The sequence below is a fragment of the Macaca fascicularis genome, chromosome X, assembly GCF_037993035.2.
Source record: "Macaca fascicularis isolate 582-1 chromosome X, T2T-MFA8v1.1".
NCBI lineage: Eukaryota > Metazoa > Chordata > Mammalia > Primates > Cercopithecidae > Macaca > Macaca fascicularis.
In genome coordinates, this window is record NC_088395.1 from 37,025,456 (window position 1) to 37,045,741 (window position 20,286).

Sequence of the window (20,286 nt, forward strand, 5' to 3'; positions counted from 1 at the left end):
ACCTTGTTCATTTGTTTACATGGCTCTCGTTGCTTCGGACTACAATGAAAGAGATAAGTAGTTGGAACTATACGTGGCCTGTAAAGCCTAAAATGTACTATCGGGCCCTTTACAAAAAACAATTTGTTGGCTTCTACTCTAAAATATGTTGCAATTTGAAAAACACCCACAGAAAGAAAGAATGCATGCATACATTATATTTAGTATGTGTAATATAAAATGTGATATACAAAATGGCATCACTCTGGTTCAAAACACAAAACTAGAGTTCAGGAAGCTATTTCAAGAAGGATTGCCTGCATTACCTGCAAAAAGAAAACAGAAACAAACAAACAAAAATCCAGGAACTTGCCTTGAACCTTTGAACTGGGCCAAACTGCAATGACCACAACATCCTAGAAAACAGCCGAATTTCACCAACACTACAAATTCCTGAACAGCGACAACTAATGAACTACGGATTTGTGTACTAAGCCAGTTGCCTCCACCAACGACCATTCTTTCAAAGCAACTTGTGTAATCACCTTTAGCTTCCCTTCAAAAACGCTTACTTCCCTCCCTTTCTTCTGAACGCAATTTGGCTTCTAGCCAAATATGTGTCTTCCAAATAGCAATTCCTAAGACACCAATAAATGCCTAGTCTTACTGCACTGGAGTGTGGTCTTTTGCCTCTTGGTTGACAGTAATATATGTGCTTGTACATCTGTGTAAATCTAGTTTCCTTAATATATCTATTATTCATATCATTTATTTTGTTCCAATTATACATTATATTCCATAAATACAGATGATTCTTTGTATAGTTTTATTCTTGGGGATTCTAGGGTACAGGCTTCAAGTTTGGGCTCCATTATTGTTTTCTTTATCCTTTTCTCCACTGATGGTTCATGCAGCTTCCTGAGTGCACAAAGCCTCCAAGACATTCCTGTGACCCAGAGCCCCACATTGGACTGTCCAAGTGTGCTTCCCACCATCTGGGTGATTTTTTTACAAAAGCCCCACAGGGTGAAGAGTTGTAAATCATTGCTTGGCATTTCCAAAGGGCTCATTAGATGGACATTCTATTAGCATTGCATGAGGAGGAGAGGCCAGCCTCCATCTTCCCTGTCCAGAGACTTGGATAGTATGATGCCTCTATAAAATGGAATGAAGTCCAAAAGAAATATAGAGATGCCAATGCTAAAGGTTGGAAAACTCCAGTAAAATTACTTTAAAAAATAATCAGGCATTGTGGCTACCTTTTACATGTGAAAAGGGAAGGATGCAAAACTGCAAGAGAGAGATGAATTAATGTCTTTCTGCTGCTGTGGACATTAGGCTGCTATGATTGTGGCAAAATGATTTTGAAACATTCTTGAGATTTGCCTGATATTTATCTTCTCAGACTTCCCTGACAAATATAATTAATTTATAATTTGGTTTGTAAAACATTGAGACATAACAAACATTAAACTACATTTTTAAGATGCATTGTTTTTGAAGATCATTTAAATTTTTATTCCTCCTTGCATTTTACAACCTTAATTTTACTAATAACGATGCTATTTGAAGACAACACAAAGAAGAAATTTTTATATAAATAGAATATAGAAACTTCATATAAGGTCTCTACTCTAACCCCTCTTGCCCAATAGAAGAGCTGCTCGTGAATATTTTTGTCAATACCTGTTGAGAAACAGAAATAATTGGGGTTGTAATTGCTCCACATTCTGGCCAACACTTATCTTTTGTGGTTATTGGTGTTTTGTTTTGTTTTTACATAACAGCCATCTTAAAAGGTAGGAGGTAAAATCTCATTGTGATTGTGACTTGCATTTTCATCATTATTAATATAAAATAGTTCACGTCATCTGAAATCTCTAGCTCTGAAAGATGAGTATTGAGATAAACATTATTAGATGAAGAAATTGAAATAAGAATGATTAAATTATCTGTCCAACCTAAAACAGTTTGTAGGTGGTGAACCTTTGTTTTGAATCAAGATCATTGTTTTAAACTAATAAATACAGTGCTTAGTACCAGTTGAGGTTTAATAATACATCTATTGTATTACTAATTTTGTACCACATTTATAATAAAACTAAAATATTTATTATTGTTGAAAAATGAAGCGATTGGGGTTCTGTTGGAGAATGGCGTTACAGTGGTGCTGAGCCAGGGACCCAGCATCACCTCAATTGTTTCCGGCCCAGCAAGATCTTTCCTATTACCTTCCCAAGGGAGGTGCATAAAAGGCACAGAAGAGAAGAACAATCTTTATTATTCAAAAGGGTTTTAGCTCCAAATTCCAAAGTAGAGCACTGCAAAGCAACACAGATCACCTGGAAGGCTCAATAATCCTTGGTCTAGAGGACAGAAGACATAGAACCCAGAATCAAAACAGTCTAAGTGGTCTTCTAGCTTTCAAAGCCCCACGCCAAATTTTTTATTTACTATTTTAATTAGAAAAAAGGCTGTACCCAATTTTCATCTTAATTTCTGGTCCTTGGACCCTACTTCTGTGAGCAAGAAAATGTGCATAAATGGAGAAAAAAAGGGTAAAATCATCCAGATGAGGCCAAACCCTATGGGTGAGGAAGAAGTGAGGGTGTGAGGTAGGGAGAAAAAGATCAAGTTCATTTGACAAGACTCTTCAAGGACTTAGAACACTAAATCCAATCAAGGATTGACCCACTAAATAAGGACCCTTGCATACGTGATGCACCTTTGTGTGTGTGTGTGTGTGTGTGTGTGTGTGTGTGTTGATCATAACTATATACTGAGGAAGAATAATGAAAAAAGGACACCTTAAATGTCTTCAAGTAGTCTTATTTTGTTTACCTATTCTTATTCTCTAACCTACTTGTACTTGAATGCTGATATCTTTCCCTAGGTTTGGTACTCAGTTATTATCCCTTTGAATGAACTTTGGTTCTCTGTTAATTATCCCTTTGAATAAACTTTATACCCTTATGTCTCTTTCGACTTTTTCTTTAAAGCCAATATCTCTTAGATTTCCCTTTTTGAGGCTATTTTCTAGACCGTGTAGGCATACTTCATTTATTTTTATTATTTTGTCTTTTGTCTTCTCTGACTGTGTATTTTCAAATAGTCTGTCTTGAAGCTCACTAATTCTTTCTTCCAGTTGGTCTATTCTGCTGCTAAGAGACTCTGATGCAGTCTTCAATATGCCAATTGCATTTTTCAATTCCAGAATTTCTCCTTGCTTCTTTTTAATTATTCAATCTCTCTGTTAAATTTATCTCATAAGATTCTGAATACCTTCTTACGTTATCTTGAATTTTGTTGAGTTAAATGGCTATTTTGAATTCTTTGAAAGGTCATATATCTCTGTCTCTTCAGAACTGGCCCCAGGTGCCTTATTAATGCATTACATAAGGGTATATTTTCCTGCATGGTCTTGATGCTTGTAGATATTCATCACTGTCTGGGCATTGAAAACTTTGGTATTTATTGTAGTCTTCGCAGTCTGGACTTACGTGTACCTATCCTTCTGGGGAAAGCTTTCTAGGTATTTGAAGGGACTTGGGTGTTGCAATCTAGGTTTCTGATCACTGCAGCCATATCTGCATTAGAGGGCACCCCCAATCCAGTAATGCAATGGCTCTTGCAGAGTTATAGAGGTACTGCCTTGGTGGTCTTGGATAAGATCCTGAAGAATTCCCTAGATTGTCATGCAGAGATTCTTATTCTCTCCCCTTACTTGTTTCCAAACAGAGTTTCTCTCTCTGTGCCGAGCTGCTTGGAGCTGGGTGAGTGGTGACAAAAGTATCCCTATTGCCACCATCACTGGGACTGTGCTGGGTCAGACCTGAAGCCAACACAAAACTGGGTCTTACACAAGACCCACACTAACCACTGCCTGGCTACTGCCTATGTTTGCTCCAGTCCTTAGGGCTCCACAATCAGCAGATGGCAATGCCTGACAGGCTTATTTCCTTCCTTGCAGGGTGGCAAGTTCCCACCAGCCCTGGGTGGGTTCGAGGATACCATCCAGGAGACAGCTTCTGGAGTGGGAAACATTAGGAATCTACCTGGTGCTCCATTCTACTGTGACTGGGCTGGCACCCAAGCCACAAGACAAAGTCCTTCCCACGCCTCCTCCCTATTTGCACAAACATAAGAGTCTCTCCCCCATGGTCACCACTGCTCCAGGCCCATGGCAAGTACTGCCAGGCTACTGTTGATGTTCACTCAAGTCTTCAGGGATCTTCATCCAGCTTGTTGTGAATGCCGCCAGACCTCAGACTCTTTATTCGGGGAAGTGGGCTCCCCACTGGCCAAAGACAGGTCCAGAAATGTCAGGACAGGTCCAGAAGAGGCAAGGTCCAGAATCAGGGACCCCAACAGACCACTTGGTGCTCTACCCTACTGTGGCTGAGCTTATACCTAAGCTGCAAGACAAAGTCTTCTTTACTCTTTCCTCTGCTTTTCTCAAGCAGGAGTCTCTTCATATAGCAACCACAGCTGGGAATGTGCTGGGTCACACCTGAAACCAGTACATTTCTGAATTTCACCTGAGACCCATGACAAGTACTGCCTGGCTATCACTGCTGACTATTCAGAGCCCAAGGGCTCTTTAGTTACCAGGTGATGAATCCTACCAGGACTAGGTCCTTGTCTTTAAGGCAGGAGGTTCCCTTCTGGCCTCAGGTGTGTCTAGAAATGTCATCCAGGATATAGGGTCTAGAATGAGGGCCTCAGGTCTCTGCCTGGTGCCCTATCCTACTGTGGCTGAGCTGGTATCCAAGTTGCAAGACAAATTCCTCTTTACTCTTCCCTCTCCTCTACTGACTGCTTAATGGACAGAGGATTTCCTTTTGGTATAAGAAAAAAATTCTGGAATTAGATATTGATGATGATTGTACAGCATTGTGAATACACTAAATAGCACTGAATTGTAGACTTTAAAATAGTTACAATGGTGAATTTTATGTTATGTAAATTTTATCCTAATTTTAAAAATAATAATTGCTGAAATTATAAAAAGTAATTCAGCAGGCAGATGGCTTCTTTTTTTTTTTTTTTTTTTTTTTTTTTGAGACAGTGTTTCACTCTTGTCACCCAGGATGGAGTGCAATGGCATGATCTCGGCTCACTGCAACCTCCACCTTCCAGGTTCAAGGTATTCTCCTGTCACAGCCTCCCAAGTAGCTGGGATTACAGGCACCCACCACCAAGCCCAGCTAATCTTTTTTTTTTTTTTTTTTTTTTTTAAAGTAGAAATAAGGTTTTGCCATGTTGGCCAGGTTGGTCTCGAACTCCAGGCCTCAGGTGATCACCGGCCTCAGTCTCCCAAAGTGCTGGGATTATAGGCATGAGCCAGCACACCTGACCAGATATCTTCTTTAGAAAAGAAAATGAACAATAATAGCTAATAAACCTGCCAAGTGAATATGAGAAATTCACTGCTTTCTGCAAATTAAAGAAAAATAATAATGGGCATTTAAAATTATTCATTAGGAGGCAGAACAAAATGGCTGAATAGAAGTCTGCACGATCTGCCGGGCGCAGTGGCTCATGCCTGTTATCTCAGCACTTTGGGAGGCTGAGGTGGGCGGATCACAAGGTCAGAAGATCGAGACCATCCTGGCTAACAAGGTGAAACCCTGTCTCTACTAAAAATACAAAAAATTAGCTGGGCATGGTGCCACGTGCCTGTAGTCCCAGCTACTCAGGAGGCCGAGGCAAGTGAATTGCTTGAATCCAGGAGGCAGAGGTTGCAGTGAGCCGAGATCATGTCACTGCACTCTAGCCTGGGCGACAGAGTGAGATTCCTTAAAAAAAAAAAAAAAAAAAAAAGGCTGCACTGATCATCCTCCTCAGAAAAACATTGATTATTTAGAACTATATTGTTATATTGTTTAATTTCCATACATTTGCAATCTTTCAAAATTTCCTTCTCTTATTGATTTCTAATTTCATTTCAGTGTGGTCTGAAATGTACTTTGTGTTATTTCTATCATTTCAAAACCATTTAGGTATGATCTATTGCCTAGCTATGATCTATCCTGGGAAATGTTCCATGGGAACTTGAGAAGACTGTACATTTTCCACTATATGTTAGGACTAGTTGTTTACAATGTTGGTCAAATACTCTTTACTTATTGATCATCTAGTAGTTGTTCTGCACATTATTGAAAGTGTACTTTTGAAATCTCCAACTATTATCAGTGAACTGTATGTAACCATCCAATTATGTCAGTTTGTCTTTGCATATTTTGCAGCTCTGTTGTTAGGTGAGCATATAATTAACTGTCACCTATTCTTGAAGGTGTTGACACTTTTATCATATATAATGTCCTATGTCTCTTACAAAAAATTTACTTAAATTCTATTTTGTCTGATTTTATTATAGCCACTTCAGCCCTATTTTATATTTCCTTGGTATATATTTTACCTTTCTTTCATGTCCAACCTGTTTCTGTCTCTTTCCCCTTTTACTTTTAGCTGACACATAACAATTGGACATATTTATGGGATACAGAATAATATTTTAATGTGTCTACAATGTATAATGATCAAATCAGCATAATTAGCATAGTCATCTCCCCAAACATGTATTATTTCTATGTGTATTATAAACATTCAAAATTCTCTCTTCTAGCTTTTTGAGAATTACAACAAATTATACTTAACTATATTCACCCTACAGTGCTGCAGAAGACCAGAACTCATTCATCCTGTCTAGCTGTAATTTTGTATCTGTTAACCAACCTCTCCTTATCCTCCCTTTGCCACTACCCTTTTCAGCCTCTAATACCACAATTCTACTCTCTGCTTTCATGAACTCAATGATTATCTAGCTCCCATATATGAGTTTGAACATGTGGTTTTATGGTTCTGTGACTAATTTATTTTGCTTACCATAATATCCTCCAAGCTCATCCATGTTGCCATGAATGTCAGGATTTTATTCTTTTTTATGGCTAAATAATATTCTATTTTTTATATATATACCACATTTTCCTTTTCCTTTTCCTTTTCCATTTATCTGTTGATGGGCATTTAGGTTAATTCCATACCTTAGCCATTAGGAATAATGGTGCAATAAACATGGGAATACAGGTATCTCTATCACTATATATAATAATTAACTTAAAATGGATTAAATACTTAAATATAAGACCAAAAACTATAAAACTACTAAAAGAAAACAGGCAAAGCACTCCAGGACACTAGTATAGGCACAAATTTTATGAGTAAGACTTCAAAAGCAAAGGCAACAAATAAAAAATAAACAAATAAGACTATATCAAACTAAAAAGCCTTCTGCACAGGAATGGAAACAATCAACAGAGTGAAGAGACAACCTGTAGAATGGGGAAAAAATATTTTAAAACTATTCATCTGACAAGGGACTAGTATCCAAAATATACAAAGAACTGAAACAACTCAATAGCAAAAAACACAAATAATCCCATTAAAAAGTGGGCAATGAATTTTGTAAACATTTTTCAAAAGAAGACATATAAAATGTCCAAAAGGTATGTGAAAAAATGCTCAACATCACTGATCATCAGGGAAATGCATGTCAAAATCACAATGAAGTATCGTCTCACGCTAGTTAAAATGGCGTTTACCAAACAGACAAAAATAACAAATGCTGGTGAGGACATGGAGAAAAGAATACTCTTATACACTGTTGGTGGGAGTGTAAATTAGTATAGCCATTATGGAAAACAGTGTGGAGGTTTCTCAAAAATCTACAAATAGTTTCTCAAAAAACTAAAAAACGACCATGTGATTCAGCAATGCCATTACTGGGTATCCAAAGGAAAGGAAATCACTATTTGTGTCACTTAATCTAATGTGAGTCTTTTCCACACAGTGTAGAGATGAATTGTATTTTTCAACCATTGTGCCAATCTGCCTTGTAATTAGACAGTTTAATCAATTTACATTTTATGTAATTACTGCTAAGATAGGAGTTCCTTCTACCCTTTTGGTATTTCCTTCTATATTTTTTCTTTTTTGTGCCTCAATTCCTCCATTACTATGTTCTTTTGTATTTAATTAATTTTCATTGTAGTGACTTGACTGTTTTCTCATTTCCTTGTCTTTATATATTTTAGGGTTTTTTTTACTGCTTACATGGGGTATTAAAATTGACATCTGAAATTTATAACAATGTAGTTTAAATTAATAACAACTTTACTTCTATAGTATACAAAAACTTTCAGTGGCATATAAAATGTCTGTCCTTATATAGCTCTGCCCCCCTTTTGTGTTGTTATTGTCACAAATTCCATTTTTATCACTTATATCCCCATTAGCACAGATTTATACTTATTGTTATATAGGAACAAAAAAGGATTTACAAACCAAAAATACAATAACACTTGTTTTAATAATTTCTTCATGACTTTAAATTGCTATCTAATTTCCTTTTATTTCAGTCTACAAAACTCCCTTCGGCATTTTTTATGGGTTGGGTCTATTAACAACTAACTGTTATGCTCTTATTTATATAAGGATGTCTTAATTTCTCCTTCATTTTTGAAGGACAGTTTTGTCAGATAGATAATTCTTGGTTGACAGGTATTTTCTTCTTTCAGTGCTTAAATACATTATCCTACTTCCTACTGATGTGTATGGTTTCTGACAAAAAATCAGTTGTTGATCTTATGGAAGTTCCATCATGTGTCATGGTCTTTTGTTTGATTGCTTACTGTTTCCAAATTTTCTCTTTCTCTTTGGCTTTTGACAATGTATTTATTTTATGTCTTACTATGAACTTATTTGAGATTATCCTATTTTGAATCTGTTGAGCTTTTTGGATGTGTAGATTTATGTCTTTCATCAATATTGGGTAGTTTTGGGGCAATATTTCTTCAAATATTCTTTATGACCGTTGATCTCTTTCCGCTCCTTCTGAGATTCCCATAATGTGTGTGTTGGCATGCTTGATGGAATTCCATATGGCTCTTAGGCTCTTTTCAAATTTCTTCATGTTTTATTTTCCTTCTTTTCCTCAGACTGGTTAATCTCAAATGTCCTATCTTCAAACTTACTGATTCTTTCTTCTGCCCACTCAAATCTGCTGCTGAGCTTCTCTACTGAATTTTCATTTCCATTATTAGATTTTTCAGCTCCAAATTTTATATTTTTTAAAAAGTAATTTCTATCTTGTTATTGATATTCTCTATTTATCAAGCCATTATTCTCCTGGTTTCCTTTATTTCTTTGCCCATGGTTCTCTTTAGTTCTTTGAGCACATTTAAGATAGTTGAAGTCTTTGTCTAGTATGTCCAATGTCTGTTCTTCCCCCAGAGATAGTTTCTATTAATTTCTTATTTTCCTGGGAATGAACCACACTTTTGTTTCTTTGTGTGCCTTATAATTTTTTGCTAATACTTTTTAAATATTATAATGTGGTAACTATAGAAATCAGATTTTACTTCCTTCCCATGATTTGTTGTTGCTTCTTGTCAGTTGTGGTTGTTGTTTTAGGTAGTATTTTTAGTGACTTTTCTAGGCTATTTTGCAAAGATTGCATTATTTTTCATGTATGGTTATTGAGGCCTCTGTTCTATTAAATTTGTGGTAAGCTAATAATTTTATAGGGATTTCCTTAAACACCTGTAGCCAAAAAAAAAATGTAATACTCTCCCAGTCTTTGCATATTTGCTCTGTTGTGGTCACCATTTCAATGCTTAGCCAGGCCATTTACAACTCTGCCTTTGCCTTCCTTTGTATCTTCATGGAACCTAAATGCCAGCCAAAAGTGATAACTTAGGGTTTTTGCAAGTCTTTTCTGAATATGCATCCAGCCCTTAGAGTGTGTATGACTTTTACATTCTCCAGGATAGGTGGCACCTTTTCAAAGCCATTATTCTCCCATGTATCTCCTTCAGCAGTCTCTCCCTTTCCAGGCTTTTCAGTCTGTCTGATGCTTGCTCTATCTATTATCCCTCATCTCATGTGGATATGGACTTTAAATGTTTTTGATAAATGCCTACTGGAAAGCCAATCCAGTGCTGAGGAAACTCCATTGGGAAAGCAAAACAAAAGCAAGCCCCTGAGATTATCTCTCAGGGAGCCATCAGACAGGACAAAATACCAATTCTATGTTCTCAAAGTTGTTCTCAAAGAATTGGTGTTTTCTCCTTCTCTGTCACTTGCTAGCTGCACCAAGAACCACAAATACTGCAGGACTAAAGGAAACATAGAGTTTTTCCTTCCTCTTCTACAGTACTTTTTTATTTTTTTTTTTTATTTTCTGGCCAGGCACGGTGGCTCGCGCCTATAATCCCAGCACTTTGGGAGGCCAAGGCAGGCGGATCATGAGGTCAGGAGATTGAGACCATCTTGGCTAACACAGTGAAACCTCGTCTCTACTAAAAATACAAAAAATTAGCCAGGCGTGGTGGTGGGCACCTGTAGTCCCAGCTACTCGGGAGGCTGAGGCAGGAGAATGGCATGAACCCGGAAGGCGGAGGTTGCAGTGAGCCGACATCACGCCACTGGACTCCAACCTGGGCAACAGAGCGAGATTCTGTCTCAAAAAAAAAAGAAAAAGGAAAAACTTTTCTAATACATATGTGATCTTGTTAGTTGTAAACATGTCTGCCTTCTCTTATGGACTTTAATTCCATGAAGTTGGACTGTAGTTTAGATGATCACTCATTTCCCAATAGTTTCAACAGTACCTGGAAAATAATAGGTGTTCAATAAATGTTTGTTAGTCAAGTTCACTCTATATGAAGTAGATGAATTAAGACCCTGAAAGTTTGATGTGACTTGCAGTGACTCACTCATCTACTCAGCAGGGAAATCTAGCTGAAGTCCCAGAACTTCCAGAAAAAATATGACGTCGTTTATTTACTTCTTTGAATTTTAATCTCACCTTGCTACCATGATTTGCCCTCGAGCACACAGACCATGTTGAACTTCCAGAAATTGTGTTAGTTCCTTCATGTGTCCAACCTCAATCCCTGTGCTATGCTCACAGATAGTCTGAGAGGAAGTCTTTAAAAAAATATATGGACTACTTTCTTCTAACAACTGTATTGTTAAAAAATGCTTTATGAAAAAAATACTTCATAGTCAATCCCAACCGCTTTACAGCAAATTAGCCACCCATCATTTTTTCTTGCCACAAATGCTCAAGATTCCTACAAAGTTCAGGGCTAGGTAGAGATTACAAGGTAATAATTTCTGTCTACTGCTTTGCTAGTCCACCCAAAGGAATATCTATGCCTTTAATTGCCCACTTTAGATAGCTTTCAGCTTTTGAAAATTCTGTAAGATAAAGCTTCCAGTAAATACTACCATTTGACAACATATATTACCTTGAGGGGAAGCAAAGTACAAATGTGAACCACATGAACTTAAGAAGCAAAGTGAGTCACACAGATCTGCCAAATTTGATATACTAAAGAGGAACATCATTCTTTTTTAATTGTACATAACACTTTGAGAACATCATTACTCGAAAATGCTAATCCTTATTCAATGCCCTCAGGCCTTGCTGTAATCCTCTGTAGGAGCAATTTTCACTGACAGTGGGCAGTAATTCAGTCACCAGTAGGCAAAAGCATTACACTGATAAACATAAATCCTCCAGCTAGGGAAACAATAAATAACTTTAACAGATATGTAATTAATAGGCTGCTCAACAAGTGCTCTGAGCTCCCCAAACTGGGATTTAAATGCAAATATGCACCAGAGGGTGAAAAGCACAAATGGAAGAGAGAACCACTGTGAAACCATGCAGGCCCCCCAAAATTCAACAAGGGACTTAGTACAAGGTAATCATGTAACTGCCCAAGGGGTTCACCTTGCCTGCTGCCTAGACAGAGCCAATTCATCAAGACAAGGGAATTGCAATAGAGAAAGACTAATTTACACAGAGCTGGCTGTGCAGGAGACCGGAGTTTTATTATTACTCAGATCAGTCTCTCCAAGCATTCAGGGAGCAGAGTTTTTAAGGACAACTTGGTGGGTGGTGGGAAGCCAGTGAGCCAGGAGTGCTGGTTGACAGGGATGAAATCATAAGGAGTTGAAGCTGTCTTCTTGTACTGAGTCAGTTCCTAGGTGGGGGCCACAATATGAGATGAGCCAGTTTATTGATCTGGGTGGTGCCAGCTGATCCATCAAGTGCAAGGTCTGCAAAATATCTTAAGCACAGATCTTCTGAGCAGTTTAGGGAGGGTCAGAATCTTGTAGCCTCCAGCTGCATGACTCCTAAACCATAATTTCTAATCTTGTGGCTAACGTGAGTCCTACAAAGGCGTTCTAGTCCCAGGCAAGAGAGAGGTCTGCTTTGGGGAAGGGCTGTTATCATATTTGTTTTAAACTCTAAGCTATAAACTGAGTTTCTCCCAAAGTTAGTTCAGCCTATGCCCAGGAATGAACAAAGACAGCTTGGAGGTTAGAAGCAAGATGGAGTCGATTAAGTTAGATCTCTTTTACTGTCTCAGTCATAATTTTCCAAAGGTGGTTTCAATCACATCAATATGTCCAGGTCAAGCACTAGTACTTCTCTTCCCTTGGAAGTCTGCTTAGGTCCAGCCAACAATTGTACGGACTTGTTTAAAAAGGAAACTTCTAATACAGGGGATGGGCAGATAGTATAGAAACAAAAGACAAATATTCTTATGGCCAGCACTCTATGTTTTGTTTTCAAGGATGTTAGGTGTAAAATTTAATTTTTCCTTCTGATAATTATTTTTCAGCCATAGAGTTTCAAGAATATGGTGTATCTAATTCAAAACCTTTAAAATTTATGTTATAAAATGTATTACAGTGTTCTAATAAATCAGCAACAAATTATCAGAATGTACCATGTACTAAAAAGATAAATGGGAATTTAATAGTTAAGAGAGAAGGTGTTTTCAGATCACACAGCCAAATCATGAACTAACGGACACATTTGTAAACTCGACAATAATTTACACCGGGGTTCTTGGTTAGAGTGCATAAATCCAGCAGAAGAGTTTTTAATCTATCAACCGAGACTTTTGGTCCCTTGTTTATAAATCAAAAAGTCAGGGGTCTGTAAATCCAGATACTGTATTAAAAATTTGTAGCTTTTTATTTATAAATAGGTAGCTATAAGAATTATATATAACAAAATAGAAAAATAAATTGCTTTTAAAATTAAGTGAAGGTTAGCATTTATAAATCGCAATTATAGATAAAATGCCTATATGTTTGTATCACCAACCAATATCATCTCAACCAATTCCAAAACTATGCATTTCATAAGATCATAGCAGGGATGTGCCAAGCAGAATGTCAACACTTGGCAACTTCAGTGCAGGAATTAACTCAATGTTATTCTATTAACTTTTCTAGGGAACTTTTTAAAAAATACGGCATCTGCGTTACGATTTTTTTGTTTTACCATAAAAGGACCAAATAACGGTTATATGGTAAGTCATAACTTGAAAAGATTACATCTAATTATAGACACGAAGTTCAAATGTCTTCCTTTTCTCTTAAGATACACTAAATATATTTCTTAAGAAGACCCAATGTAAGGACAATTCTCTCATATTTTGCTTTGCCTCATAACTTCTCCTCACAGCGGAATCCAAGATGAGCAGGTGCCATTTCAGGGCCAGGTTACTCAGGTCCCACGTGGCCATTTCACACAAGCCACAGGCTGTGACTCTGAAGGAGGTGAGCTTGAGACCCTCACATGACCTCCTGTTGGTGAATTTTCAAATCCCTCCTGAGGGGAGAGGGGAGACTCTCATCACAAAATAACACAAGAGAAACAGAATCAAAAGAAATGAAAAGGGAAAGAAGTAAGAAATCCCTACAGGTGACTGGCTCAGAGACAAGGTTAAATACAGCTTATTTGCCTTTTACTGCCTCTGCTCCAGAAGGACAGCCCTGCTAGACTGCCTCCTTGTGAGCTACATCACCGTGGAAGAGCCAGGCCCAAGTGAGGTTCTGGGGAGTCTCATTCCATCAAGGATCCCCTCTGTCCCTTCTCCTAACATATCACCCATCCCTTGAGGGTCAGGTCCTTTATTCTCCTGGCTACTCTGAGCCTGAGTGAAATATCCTGCTTCCCATTCCAAAGGAAGCAACCCTGCCTTGTGTCCTCTTCTCTCTAGATGGTATAAGTGCCTCACTAATCAATAAACCACCTATGTACCAGATCTGAACGGATGCTAATCTGTGACTCCATGTGGGCTGACATCTTTACATGTTAGTAGGAACCTTCAAGTACTCTTCCTTACTGGAGATAATAATGCAGGACTTTATACAGGCAGCAAAATGTGGGGTTAGAAGCTGTAAGGGAAGGCTGGAGATATTTTACATGAAAGGTATTTGGGAATAGGGACATCTGCCCTGGAATCGACAGTGCTTACTACATTGAGCAGAGTGGGGTTAAATAACATCTCAGCAACCCACTGGATCATCATTGTTAAGGACCTACGTAGAAGGTACCAGCCTTTTTCCTCCTCTGTTTTCACTCACTAGTTATTCACGAACGCAGCCACCCTGGACTCCTCTGTATGCTGCTTGTATAAGGTCTAAAACCACAGCATCTTAAGGCTGATGCAATTTCCGGTGAGGAGTGAGGAATAGGAGACCCAAGGCTTATCCTTTGAACCCCTTTTCCACCATGACGACCTCATGACATGCCCTTTGTTTTCTGTCCTTTCACAGGGACCTCGTTGTGCGGCTTCCTCAAATGTAGGTTCGCGCTTCCTCAAATTTAGGTTCATGGACTGCACATCTATATTCATTCTCTACCTTTCGGTTTGGAAGCTGTGCAGCTCCGCCCAGCATGACACTCCCAAGGAACCCATATAAGCATCCAAATGTCAACTGCATCCTCATCTCTGACTACGGATGGAACCACTCCCAAGCATGCCATGCAGGTCCCTTGGGAGGGCTTGTACATAGGAGCCACCTAATATGATTTGTTAAATTCTAAAAATACAGGCTTAAAGACACAGTGCATTTCAAAGCTTGAGAAAATGTACTGAGTTATAGGGTTATAAAGCAAATTCATATAGAAATTAATTGAATGAAATAAAAGAGCACAGATCCTAAAACGCGGAATTTGTAGATAATATTATTTCTTCACTTGAAATTTACTCTCAAGTGTATTTAATATCAGACCTAAAAATACATCTGATGTGGCATTGCAGACTCATTTTACCCTTCTGCATTCTTCTGAGAACTTTAGAGACCTGGGTATGTCAACAGCTTATTGGGATAGTAACAAAATGAAAAATCAGAGCAAGTGGTCCCACAAGTTACATACAGAAAATCATCCATGACACTGCTGAAGCAGCTCCATTAGGTCCAATATAAGCAAACAAAACTTATGAGATTGTATAACATGGTATTTTGCTTCATAAGCATTTGATTACATTTTGTCTATTATTTGGAATAAGGTAGGACTCATTAGTCAGGACACACACACACACACACACACACACACACACACATACACATACACAAACTCCCCAATAAATACAAATATGTTGATTCTTATAAAGATCAAAATCAGGAATATTTATTCCTCATGCTTTCATTTGCAATAGTTATAAACTCCCAACCACTTAAATGTTTCCCTATTATAAGTTCATCAACCCTTAACATGTGTTACTCAAGTTATAATTTTGCTAATATCACCTGTGTTAAAGAACTACCATTGGTAGCATTGCTACATTACCAATATAACTTTATTCTCTCCAAAAAAAATATGGCACTAGTTTCTAAACCTGAGTTTATAAAGTTCAACTAGTCACCAAATAAAGCGCAATGTTTGTCAGCTATTGTAGAGAAACTGGCTGTTATGTGAAATGGGCTGCTCCATCAGCAGATTGCCAGGGACCATTTCCAAATACAGGTGGGAATATAGGCTGTTGAAATAAACAAACAAACAAACAGAAGATAGATCCTGTCACTTTCAAAAAGAACAAACAAATCATGACTTGGGGCCTGTGAGGGTTATGTTCCATCTTCTCCAGTTCTACCAACTGCTTTTCTCTGCTCTTCTCTGTGCCCCAGAAGGCTGCATCCTGCAGTGTTCATGAGGGGCTCCTCTGCTCTCCGGCTCCTGTTGGGTTTGGCTAATGGGAGGCACCAGCGAGAGCATGGAGGGCAGGAAGAAAGTGAGGTTGTGGAATGTATTCCTCAAACCACTTTCAGACTTGGGCAGTTGTGGCAGTCACTGTGCCCCTCCACAACTATAGCTCTTACCAGTGACTTCTCTGGCAAGTCTCCCTCTCTCAACTGGCTGCCAAAATGCCTCTCCCCTTCAGGTGTGGTAAGGTTTTCTGTTGCTGCAAGTCCCTGAAGAGCCAATTATAATCCAAAAAGGCACAATCTTCAGTGCCATAATCCCAAATATTTAAATCCCAAAAGATCAAAATCTTGAAAATATAATTATGAAAGAAATAATTTTTAAAACTTTAAAAATATATTTATTTCCATTTTTAAAGGGAATTTATTGAGAAATTTATAACACAGGACAGAACATGTCATAGGATAGTTTACATAATAAAAGAGACAATAATAACATATCTATTTTTGAAGGCCTAAACGCTCTGGTATATTAACACACAGGTATACCAGCTATGAGCAAACAAACCATATTCATAAAGTAATATGTCAAAAAGGGAAACTTATTAGTACATATCACTGTGGTTTGTAATTGTGTGTACCCAGCTGTATAACTGCAATCACCTGAACTACAACAGACAACCTGTCTTCTGACAAGATTGATTTAAAAAAACTGCAATGAGTCACTACTGCATCAACCCTGAGTCAATCACCCAAAGAACCAAGAACTGGAGAAATTTATCTTTCACAAATGCAGACGTACAAAAAATATCTCCTCACTTTTTGAGGAATTTTTTTTGTTTGTTTGTTTTTGTTGTTGTTGGTTTGTTTTGTTGTTGTTTGTGTGTGTGTGTGTATGTGTGTGTGATGGAATTTCACTCTTGTTGCCTGGGCTGGAGTGCAATGGCGCAATCTCGGCTCACTGCAATCTCCACCTCCCAGGTTCAAGCGATTCTTTTGCCTCAGCCCCCCAAGTAGCTGGGATTACAGGCACGGGCCACTACCACCGCTAATTTTTTGTATTTTTAGTAGAGACGGGGTTTCACCATGTTGGCCAGGCTGGTCTTGAACTCCTGACGTCAGTTGATCTGCCCGCCTCGGCCTCCCAAAATGCTGGGATTACAGGCGCAAGCCACCGCGCCCGGCCAGAAGTTTTTATGCACATGCACAATGCTTACATGCAAAGTCAATGCTGTGATAATACACTTTGATGGAGTCACATTTCAAAAAATGCATAAAACAAATTAGAACTCTCTAAAAGTCTTTACACAATGTATACCTGCAGTGTTTAAAATGATGCAAAGGTAGGCCGGGCGCGGTGGCTCACGCCTGTAATCCCAGCACTTTGGAAGGCCAAGACGGGCGGATCACGAGGTCAGGAGATCGAGACCATTCTGGCTAACACGGTGAAACCCCGTCTCTACCAAAAAAATACAAAAAACTAGCCGGGTGAGGTGGCGGGCGCCTGTAGTCCCAACTACTCGGGAGGCTGAGGCAGGAGAATGGCGTAGACCCGGGAGGCGGAGCTTGCAGTGAGCTGAGATCCGGCCACTGCACTCCAGCCTGGGCGACAGAGCAAGACTCCGTCTCAAAAAAAAAAAAAAAAAAAGATGCAAAGGTAAAAATACATAGCATAAAGAATTGTAAAAAAAAAAAAAAAAAAAAAAAATGTTGACAATTTAAAATACTAAAAAAACCTAAAAGACAAATGACAACCAAAAAATATATATATATATATGAAAAAGTATACTACAGGCATAGATTATAGACAATTATTCAAAGATAGTCCAGAGATTCTGGCCAATTTTTATGATCATTGACTATATTTTAAGGTATCACATCATGTCGCTTGAGGTCAGCAGTTTGAGAACAGCCTGGCCAACATGGCAAAACTTATCTCTACTAAAAATACAAAAATTAGCCAGGCGTGGTGGCACACCCTGTATTCCCAGCTACTCGGGATGCTGAGGCACCAGAATCGCTTGACCTTGGGAGGTAGAGGTTGCAGTGAGCTAAGATCGCGCTGAGCCAAGATCGTGCCACTGTACTCCAGCTTGGGCTACAGAGTAAGACTGTCTCAAAAACAGAAAGAAGGGAAGGGAAGGGGAGGAGAGGGGAGGGGAGGAGAGGGGAGGGAGAGAGAGAGAGATAGAGAGAGAGAGAGATAGAGAGAGAGAGAGAGAAGAAAAGAGGAAAGGGAAAGGAAAGGATGGAAGAAGAAAGAAAGAAAAAGAAAGAGTGGAAGGGAAGGGAAGGGAAGGGAACCCATTCCACGGACACTCATATGCATACTACAAATATGATAGAAACAATGCTGGTAACCGAATGGGACACTGTTGTGTAAGTATCTTCTTATCTTACCATGCACATACTTGTTTCTGAACCAGTCAGTAACTTTGCTGACTTCTTCAGGCAACTGCATGGAGCTTTAATTCATTAAAAGATCCTAGAATGCCATCAACTGGAAGGAATGCCAGTGCAGGTAAATGACACATTTTCAAACTGAAGTTTTCATCATTGCTGTACCTCATGGCCAATTGATTCATCTTAATTTTCTGTCAAATATATTGGGGTGAATGGAAAAAAACAAACTTTATTGGAAACACCTTGAAATTCATTTTTAGAAACCTTAATTGCACCTAATTCCAAATCTGTCATTATGGTTTGGGGATGCAATTGAAATTCATTTTCTTCTGCATAAAGACAGTAAGAGGGTGCTGAGGTATGCAGATCACTTGAGGTCAGGAGTGCGAGACCAGCCTGGCCAACATGGTGGAACTCTGTCTCTACTAAACATACAAAAATTAGCTGGGCATGGTGGCACCGCATCTGTAGTCCCAGGTACTAGGGAGGCTGAGGTTGGAGGATCACTTGAACCCAGGAGACAGAGGTTGCAAGTGATCCAAGGTCATGCCACTGCACTCCAACCAGGGCGGCAGAGTGAAACTCCATCTCAAGAAAAAAGAAAAAAAAAAAAGACAATAACAAAATAATAGTTTCACCTGATGTTACGCAATCAATTTGTGATTGTGATTTTTCAGGATTTTAGATGTTAGGGATTGCAGACTTTAGGAATTTAGACTTTAAGAACACTGATCTTTCAGGATTTTAACATTCTGGATTGTGGCATCTGGGATTGTGTTTTCTGGGATTACAATCCAAACCCAAAGGATCTTCTTGTCATCCACCCACCTTGTCATTTAACAGAAGATATTAGTCAAATGTCAAACTATCTCAAAATTAGGGTTAGAATTTAAGTCTGTAGACTCCCAGTTTAGACAGTGCCCCATTCTACCCCTCTGCCTTCTTGTTGAGCCATTTGGGAAGAGGCCCTTGGAGTAGTGGTCCTGGTAGTAAGAGATAAGGTCATGGCATGTCCATAAGGAGAAAGGGAAAAAGAGCATGACAAGGCACAGGCTGAGCACCTACATTGGTATTGATAGCAGTATCTGGGGCTACACCCGTGGGATGTAGACAGATGCTATCTTCTCGCAGAGAAACACATATGCAGAGGTTATGCTTCCTCTCACTAGAGTAAACTCAAATTCTACCTTTCTTTGGAAGCCCTCCTGGAACTGAATCTACCAAACAAAATTAAATTCCCATAGAATATATTGCTTGAAACATTGTTGCAAAGATCAAGTGAGATAATGCATATTGGAAAGCTTTGTCGAGGGTGATGTATTATAGTATTATTAATGAGAATCCTCAGTTAAATATGAGAATTCTTGCCTCCTAGACATGGTGTCTGTTTTGACATGAAAGGAAACATGAAAATGATGCTACCATCTTAACCTGTGATTAATATTTCTGAACTCTATTTATAGGATTAAAATTGAAGGGGCTCTATGAAGAAAGAGCAAATCAACTTAAATTGGCATCAGAATTTTGGCTTCATTGTCTATTTTCATCTTGGTTTATACATCATACTCATAGTCTGTAGTAGTCAATTTTCCCTTATATAACAAAGGATAAGGTGGTCTCAGTCGATTTTGAAAGGGTCTATCTAGCAGAAAGTGACATAGTCTCTCGGGTTGTTGAATTCCCAGAACATAACTAGAACCTCTGAGCTGTCAAATATTGGGTCGATTTCATCATTTTGCAGTAGATTTTGACAACTGTCCAATGAAAAAGCTCTAAAAAAAATGAAGACTTACTGAATCATATTTTTCAGAGGAATCGCTTGACTCGGAAATGGTAGTCAGCACTAAGAGAGAGTGAAAACAGATCTTTCCTTGATCTGTA